Raw genomic sequence first — 7,398 nt, 5'->3', positions numbered from 1 at the left:
TTTTTTTTATTTAGACACACCTGTAATTACACATAGTATTACTGCAATTATGATTTATTTAACTTAAATATACATATTAATTTTTGGTGAGTATTCTTATCATTTTAAAGTTCCCGAAGAAGATATCTCATGTGACGATAGAAGTATATGAAAAATTAAATATTTAATTTTTTGAAAAAACAAACGGCGAAGACTTTCAAGTTTATAAAAACTATGTGTATTTTCTAAAAAAACCTATACATATTTTTTTATATAGAACATAATATACAAATAAAAAATAGATTTTTCGAGAAAAATAATAAAGGCAATCATTTTCGACGTTTCATAACTAATCACGTTCCATCATCATGCTTTTATTAAAAAATTCATAATTTTCAAAAAGGTCAATTTTTTTCAAAAAATTCTCAAAAATCTATTTTTCTCAAAGTTTAAAAAAAAACTGAATCTTTTTTAAAATATGTAATTTTTGGTACGGAAAGTTCCAGCAATTTTCCTTAGGCACAATGCTGTGCACCACTAGTTGTTTTTAACTTCCCGTAAGGCAAGTTATAGTGATCGCAAAAAAATCGAAAATGAAAGTTTTTATATAAATTTATATAACACGGATCAACTGATTTGAATGAAAAATATTCGATTCCTACTGATAAGGAGACATGCTGATTAGTTTTTGTCGAAGGCAGATCCAACCGTTTCGAAGATAGAAAGAAAAATGCCAAAGATTCAGATTTTTAAAAAGGTCTTTTTTTAATTCAAAATTCTCAAAAAACGTTTATTTTTCAAAGTCCTAAAAAAAATCTGAATCTTTTTAAAAAAAAAAAAAATTGGTACGGGAAGTTACAGTAATTTGCCTTGAGGCACAATGCCATGCACTACTAGTTGTTTTTAACTTTGCGTAATGCAAGTTATAGTAATATCAAAAAAAAAACGATAATGAAAATTTGTATATATCTTTGCGTTTCAGAGGTTTCTGAACATTTTGGCATATCTTAGAAAAAATTGATGTATGCGTGTGTGTGTATATGTGTGTGCGGATACAATTTTTTGCCGAATATCAACGGATTTGAATGATTCAAAATTCATTCGGAGACCTGCTAAATAGTTTTTGGCAAATGCAGGTACAACAGTTTCGCAGACACGGGCCAAAATGTGTAAAAATTCTAATTTGTCAAAAACGTTATTTTTTATAATTTAAAATTATCAAAAATCTTTTTCTTCAAAGTTTTAAAAAAAAATTATATTTTTAAAAAAAATATTTTTTAGTACAGAAAGCGTACTTTTCCCATATAAATACATTGAAGTGCCATTAAAATTGTTCCAGAATTGTGGTTTTTGCTTTCGTTGAACAATTGATGATTTTTATCCACAACTTAGAGCTAAGAAATGTTTTATAAGGATTTATACTACTTACAATTATTTTAAAGCCCTTATCTGGAGTTATACCTTTTATCATCTCCTGTTTGAAGACAAAACATAATAATAATGGTCATTTTCATATTTTTCAATTATTTCATGCTTTAATTCGAGAGATATGAAAGTTTTCATTAGGCCCATGGTTATAAAAGTAAATCATATTTTGTAAATCGTTACTACACAATTAATATTAATATTAATAGATAATTGAAATGACTAATTAATAAAATCATTTACTATCATAAAACAACCAAAATATTTCTATGGTAAGAAAATCATTGTTGCAACTTTTTTTTATCTCTTTTATTTACAACTGTCCAGTAAAGGGCATTCAATAAATTTGATAAATTTACAATAGTCGGCCGAAAAGGGACATTGCATACTACAAGGGCATGTTGGAAAAAACAACTCAGTAGTTGTTTTTCCATTCGATATAAAATTCACAGTATTTTATTGACGAATTTTCTATATATTCCATTTCACCATTAACATTTTCTTAAAAAACTAACTCGCACAAGTTCGTATGTCGAAGCAACGACTCGCTCCTTTGGCGGTTTGCATTTCAAAACTCTCGTAAGTCGAGGTACCACTGTATATCGAAGAGATTCGCAGAAAGTAGTGAAGAGATTCATAAAATAGTATTTCATGATTTACCTCTATTTTTCATCAAGGTTTCGATAAATGTGTGGCCATAAGTATACAAAAGACTAGCAAGAAAAGATTTTGTCGAAAAGTCCTTCGATCACCTGTATACATCACGTGTATTATACTTCCTTTAAGTTGCCAATAGCTAACATTTTTCCTAGATTCAAAAATAGGCATAAAGCCATATCCTAAATCTTGTTTTCGTATATATAGGTTGTCCTACGCCCTAGATAACACACACCCACAGAATGAAAGAGTAACATGATGGATTCTTGTTTTTGTTATCTTTATCATTTTTCCCCACATTGTCCCACAATATGGGACGATAAAGGCGACAACGGCAACCTCACCACTCGATGCGTATTGGGTGAGTTTTTTCGTACGTGGGCGAGGGACGGAAATATTGAATACGAAACTAGTGGAAAACATTTTAATAGGATAAGATATTTATCTTGTCTCAGTACTTGTTTTACGTGAAACGAAACAAATTTCATAACCTATCAAATTAGAAAAAAAAATCTTATGTAACCAAACGACCCAAAATTATGAAACCACCGAACCTGTCCTCTCCAAAAACTAACCATTTCTTCACATCTTCAACATAAACAATATATTTTCTTATTTCTATCGACCGGACCTGCCTTTGTCAAGGGCGAGAATTATAGTATTCTAGATCCTCCCCCACAAAGTAATGCCTCGCGGCGGTTTCCGTGAATACCAGAGACAAAGCAAACCGGAGGTTTTAATAGGTATTATACCCAGGCAGTATTGAGCCGGACATACCCAGACAAAAGACTTAGTCTGGGATGGCTAAATGCATTTCCTTCGCTATACAAAAAAATACACATAGATCCATTTTTTCTAAAATTTTTTAAGATGTGCCAAAAAGTTCAGAAACCTCTGAAACGTAAAGATTTGCAAAAAAAAATTCATTTAGATTTTTGTCGTATAATTTATATTACCCTGATGATGAGAAGGTTGATAATAATAATAAAAGGTGCTGTGCTTTTTCAACTCCGACTTTAATCAAAAACTTCTCATTGCCATATCTCATCGCAGTGTCCGGTGTAAAAATTTGTAAAATACTGGAATCTTGGCCATAAAATAAATTTGATGAATATTATAAATGTTATATTTAGAAGTGTTAGTTTGTGTGTCATACCTATAACCGAAGGTTTTAGTCGGTATTATGCCAGGCGGTATTGAGTCGACATACCCAGACAAAAGACCTAGTCTGTGATGCGTAAAGGCATTTCCTTCGCTATACAAAAAAAACACACACATCCATTTTTTCTAAGGTATGCCAAAAAGTTCAGAAACCTCTGAAACGTAAAGATTTGCAAAAAAAATCATTTTTGATGTTTTGATATTATTTTAATTTACCCTATGATAAAATTGATAATAATAATAAAGGGTACCCTCTGCTTTTTTGTGAGTTGTGTTCAAAATTCCAACTCTAGTCAAAAACTTCCCATTGCCATATCTCATCGCAGTGCCCGGTGTAAAATTTATAAAATCTTGGTCGGAAAAATGTATTTATTGATATTTTTCGAACCGGATGGATTTTCCTATATATCCTGAAAATAATTATCCTAATCCTAAAAATAATTATTTTGGTTTCGGTGATAACGATTATCACCTTCTTCAGGAACTGTATATCTATATAGTATTTTATCTAAAAAAAAAAATAGTTACTATTAAAAGTTCAAAGATAATAAGTTTATTTTCAAATTTTTAGTTTTTTTCTATCAGATTAGAATCAAAAACTTTCCTATACATATTTACTGTCACTTATTTACTAACACACATAATTTATAAAATTATAATCCTTACTGAATTTTCATTGTTGCCGCAAAAACTCGAAATTTTTATATATTCTCAATTTAATTTTAATATTTTTAGACAAAAATATCAGATATAGATATAAAGTGGTAACTAAATCTTTATCAACAAAATTCTGTTTAGTATTTAGCACTAAAACTAACATATTTTAATATAAAATAATAAAAATCTAAGATTGTTTAATAAATCAATGTATAATAATTATCGAGATCCTTAAATGCTACCTTGAGGCACACCATTTTAATCCAAGAAAACGAAATTAAATAATTATTCCGAGTGTACATGAATCATCGATAGATAGTGTTATCAATTTTAGTTGTTTTTTTTTTTTCAGATACAGAATAAATATTTTTATGACATATCGATAAAAGCAAACGATTAATTTCCCATTTTTATTGATAAGAGAAAAAGCTTCGGACTATCTTATCACTCGGTATACACTTTATGATTTATATACATTCAGACACATTGTATAGTAAAAAAAATATTTTTTATTGTTATTGATAAATAAATTCAATTTTAATGTAAAAGACTCATTTTTAGCGTAATTTTTAGTACTATTTTTATTTTTCTAAATCACATCATTTATCATACATGAGCTTTCTGAGGTTATTGGTAGTCTTCTCAGCTATTTTAATTCAATGTATAAAAATATTATTAATGTTATATTTAGAAGTGTTAGTTGTGTGTCATTCTAATTATCACACGTCCATGTGCTTTTTTATGGACGCCGATATTTATTTGTTATTAATTATTATTTATTGACAAGTGTTTGCATGCCAATTGCATATGTCACTATTTGCATTTGAATCATACACCCACAACACTAATATTATATTATTAACATCCCGTAGGGTAAGTTATTGTGATGGGCCGAAAATCGGAATTGAAAATGTTTACATTTCTCGACGTTTTGAAGTTTTCTGAACATTTTGGCATACCTCAGAAAAAATGGATGTGTGTGTGTGTGTATGTATGTATGGATACAAATTTCCAGTCACGTTTTCGGGGCGCACGGATCAACCGATTTGAATGGTTCAAAAAACATTCGATTCCTATTGATAGGGAAAAGAGCTGATTAGTTTTTTGGCAAAGGCAGGTCCAGCCGTTTCGGAGATACGGAGCAAAGAGTGCAAAAAATAGAAATCGACTTTTTGAGAGAACGGAGTATCCGATTTAAATAATCTAAAAAACATTCAATTAGTAATGATTGGGAGAAGTGTTTATTAGTTTTTGGCAAAGGCAGGCCCAGCCTTCGAAGATATATGGAGCTAAATATGTAAAAAATGGCAGTTTTTGAGAGAACTAAGCGTCCGATTTAAATGATTCAAAGAACTTTCTGCTTGTCTTAACAAAATAATTGATTGTCAAAAAAAAATTTGTTTCAACTTTTTTTTTTTTAATTTTTTGTATATCGAAAATAATTCAGATTTATTTTAATTCTGACTATAGTATAGTATAGTATTTGTAATATACTTTACAAATAATTCCAACTTTGCAATTCAGTTTATATAATTCTTATAAATATTAGACAATGTTACAATATTTATAATAATCTATTTGAAAACATTTAGTATTCCTCGAACATTTCGTTACGGTACGGGAAGTTCCAGCAATTTGCCTTAAGGCACGATGCTATAATTGCCTCAAGACAGAATTCCACTTACAGCTAGTTTATGTTACATTTTTCAGTAGTGCCAAAGGAACATGATTTTTGGATATTTTTGAAGTAAAACTTCTTTAGGCGCCAACGTATATGTATGTATACTTAATATATGGATATATGTATATATGTATATTGTAAAATATTTATCGGAGTTATTTGGCAATTGTCCAGTGAGTGCATTCTAAAGTGTAAATGTCAAATGTCTCTTCTCATAAATCAAATGGGGGCTCTCTCTCATAAATCCAGGATACAAATGAGAATAGGGCTCAAATCTCTCCTAGAAGCACTGTTAATTTTACGCCCTGTTGTGCTCGAATATCGGAATTGTAGATAGTAAAAGATCATATCAAGTCCTCTCGGGTAGCGAATTATATTTGTGTCGAATTACATTAAAAGTACAACAGGATACACAATTCATATCGTAAACATAAAGGAATATTAGGTACTATAAATAGTGCGGAGCGTTATGCACTCACTTATTGCATTTCTTGTAACTTTTGAACCGTTTGTTTGATGTGAATAAAATATTCGGCAAATTTGTACGAAATTAAATTATCTATAACAATGTCTAACACTATATTTACCTACAGCAAATCGGTATACTTTAAAATCGTAATCGAAGATGAACAATTGGTGTAAACGCGCTAGAGGTGCATTTGTTTACCGCATCGTCGGTGTAAATATCCAACCATTCGATAAGTATCAATGGTGTTCAAGATGAATTGTAGAAAATAAAATAATCTAAAATTTTGTCAAACATCACGAAATCCTAAAACAACTTGGTATACTTCGAAATGGCTACTGAAATTTATTAAATTAATTTCACAAATTACACATCAATAGTGCACACAATTCGTATATGCATGTATTTATAATTTCTCTTATAGCTTTTAAACCGTTCGTCAGATTTATATGAAATATTCGACAAATTTATACAAAATTCAATTATCTACAACTTTTTCTAACACATCACGACCCTAGAGCAACTTGGTATACTTTAAAATTGACAATGAAAATGGATAATTTGAAAAAACGTAATGGTACAGTGAATAGATAACTCGCTCATGCATTTATTTATTGCATGACTTGTAACTTTTAAACCGTTTGTCTAATTTATATCGACAAAATATACAAAATTAAATTATCTACATGTTTTTCTAACACTTCATGACCCTAGGAGCAACTTGGTTTACTTTTAAATTGACAATGAAAATAGATAATTTATAAACGTCTAAAGTAATAGTACTTCGTTTGGATAACTTGTTTATGCATTTATTTATTACAACTCTTGTAACCTTTAAACCAATCGTCTAATTAAAATCGAATATTTGACAAATTTATACTAAAGTGAATTATCTACGACATTTTCTAATATTTATAACTCTACATCAACTCGGTGTACTTTAAAACATCAATTAAACACAGAAAATGAATCAGAGCACTCGATAAATATAAATCCAGACTAATCGCTAATTATTATTATAACAATTTTGTCAAACACTTTATCATGAACACAAAAAAATATTATTCTGTCCTTTTATCGCCGTCCATTTTATTATTTTTAAATCGATCGATTTGTTGGGGCGACTTCAAGTCTAGACAAATAGGTGAAGACTAAAAGAGCAAATCGCTCGCTAATGGAAAATGAAAAAATATGCAACTGAAAAATAATTTCATTTCGTTCCGGATAATTGATATTTATTATATTGTCCCACTATTGCGCACCCTTGGGCAATTTCGGTAAAAGGATTAATTTTTAAATTGTTAATAATTGTTTCCCAAACTCTTTTTTACATTTCAACTCAGAATCAGAACTACTTCGAAATTATTGTGCT

The sequence above is a fragment of the Ctenocephalides felis genome, unplaced genomic scaffold, assembly GCF_003426905.1.
Source record: "Ctenocephalides felis isolate EL2017-DRISC unplaced genomic scaffold, ASM342690v1 CF-g0.4_SCAFFOLD_03572, whole genome shotgun sequence".
Taxonomy (NCBI): Eukaryota; Metazoa; Arthropoda; class Insecta; order Siphonaptera; family Pulicidae; genus Ctenocephalides; species Ctenocephalides felis.
Note: the sequence above shows the minus strand (reverse complement) of the source record.